The sequence below is a fragment of the Cucurbita moschata genome, unplaced genomic scaffold (genome assembly GCF_002738365.1).
Source record: "Cucurbita moschata cultivar Rifu unplaced genomic scaffold, Cmos_1.0 Cmo_Scf00045, whole genome shotgun sequence".
NCBI lineage: Eukaryota > Viridiplantae > Streptophyta > Magnoliopsida > Cucurbitales > Cucurbitaceae > Cucurbita > Cucurbita moschata.
In genome coordinates, this window is record NW_019268561.1 from 1,835,121 (window position 1) to 1,837,423 (window position 2,303).

At 32.2% G+C, this 2,303-nt stretch overlaps 1 long non-coding RNA gene across 1 annotated transcript in view; it reads left to right on the forward strand.

The window, feature by feature from the left end:
* Window positions 1-2,303, forward strand: part of LOC111434508 — a 17,862-nt gene that overhangs the window by 3,080 nt on the left and 12,479 nt on the right. Inside the window, exon 2 of the long non-coding RNA XR_002708960.1 lies at window positions 206-210. This is a non-coding gene — a long non-coding RNA (uncharacterized LOC111434508). The remainder of the gene's footprint in view (window positions 1-205; window positions 211-2,303) is intronic.

Here is a 2,303-nt window from a genome sequence, read left to right on the forward strand (position 1 = left end):
CGTAAAAAAAAAAAAAAAAAAAAAAAAACATTTGAAACGCGGCGTTTGGATGGATGCATTATCCCCACTCGTTTTCCACCTCTCCAATCAATCTTGTCGGACGCTTCTACCTAAAGATTCTCCTTCATTCCTACCCTTCCAACAAATTAAATAAATAAAAATAATTTAATATATTAAATGTAAGATCTTAATTGATCTTGTTTAGTTGATGTTACGATACTAAATATTACGGCAGACATTTCTGGAACATCTCTCACAGAGAAACAAATAGTCAATTTTAAAACAACTTTTTGTCAACCTCTTTTAGATATGAATCTATCTGATCCAGAGCGGTCTCAATTTCAATTCAAACATGGGTTTGATTCACATTTCATGTTCTGAGAAATATTTACCATCCGAAAAGAGGAAAAAACAGAGTTTTTGTCTACAGAAATGCCAGATGTATAGAATACGAGACAGTGCTTTTTCAACTCTCTCAAAATGGAATCTGTTATAAACATCTAATATACAGATTGTATACGTATTTTAGTAAGAGTATATTTAGACGGGATGGATTTCGAGTATAAATAATGCATTGAATTTGTTAATGAATTTAAATATTATATATTGTTTTATGGTTTAAGAGTATAGTAATACAAAATTGAAGGTGGAGATTTGAGTGGTTTTTGACTTTAGGTATTAATGTTTAGGAGGATGATAGTGGAGAATCTTATACATTCATTGACCCATGATGAGACTAATATTTTAACAAAATACTCTTGAGCCATTCAAACACAATGCATTACCCTTCATTCATTCAACCCTTTTACCACTTTTTGGTCAATTTCTTTCGTAGCTATCGGACAATATGATATTGTTTCGAGTATAGCCTCCAATAGTTTAGTTTCTCTTATCTTTCATTTAAAGGGATGGTTTTCAGGCTCTATTCTTATCTTTGTCGAATTAAAATTTAATTTTACATCTTGACATTCCGAAAAAATGAGACCACCTCTTAGAAAAAATTACAGATTTGAATCTCTCCATCCTAAATATAATGTATGGTTACAAAAAAAAAAACCCTTTTAAATAGTAGTTATGAATTGAACTATGCTCAAGTTTATAAAATTTTTTCGATATTTCATATAGATCTCTCCTATTTACATTTTTTTTATAGTAAAAAATATGTAAAAAGGGATTGAATTAGGGTGTCTAATTAAAAGGGGTTTAAAATGTATTTTCTCTTTTACTTTTGGTTATGAAGGACATGTTACCCACACTCATATCACATTATTAAAAAGGAGATGGGGATGTTTTTTTAATTACTTTTTTTTTTAAAAAAATAAAAGAATGCCACATTCTCTTGCACTATTTAGCATGTGATTTTTTTTTTTAAAATCAACTTTCTTAAGAAGTGTGTGAAAACCTCCCCTCCGCATTTTAAAAACTTTGAAGGGAAGTTCGAAAGGGAAAATCCAAAGAGGCAAATATTTGTTTGCGATGGGCTTGAGCTGTTACGAATGGTATTACAGCAAGACATCGAGCGATGTCCCAACGAGGAGGCTGAGCCCCAAAATGGGTAGACACGAGGTAGCCAACCAGGATGCTGGGCACTGAAACGGGTGGATTTGAGAGGTTTCACATCAATTGGAGAAAGGAACGAGTGCTAGTGAGGATGTTGGAGCTTGAATGGGGGTAGAATATAAGATCCTACGACGATTGGGGAGGAGAACGAAATATTCTTTACAAGGACGTAAAAACCTCTTTGGTCTAGAAAACTGGAGGGAAAGTGTGAAGAAATAAAAGAAATATTTATTTTAGAAAAATAAATAATATGTATTAGGTAAAAATAAAAGAAAATAAAAAGAAAGAAAGAAATATTGATTTGACTTAGTAAATAAAAGTTGGATGTAATTTCAATTATGTTTGTTAAAAAATGAAGAAAACAAAAAAGGGAAAAAGTTCAAAAAGTTCCCATGTGATGCCTTTGCGTGGACTTCTTTTCCATTTATTTTATTTTATTTAAAAGAAAAATACATTTTTCACGTGATTAAACATAATACCTCAATTTCATCGTATTTTCGTCGGTCATGTTTCTCAAACATCCTTTTACGACACGCTTTAATTTAAAAAAAAAAAAAAAAAAAAAAACCATATTTGACATTCATGGACCCAGGCCCATAAAAACCATTTATTCTTAGACAGGCCATTTATTTTTCATGGGCCTGTAATGGGCCCAGGCAGGCCCATTAGAAATGAAAGAGCGAGGGAGGAGAAAGGGGTAGAAAGGTAATTTTGGGGGGGGGGGGGGGGTTTCACTGACTTTG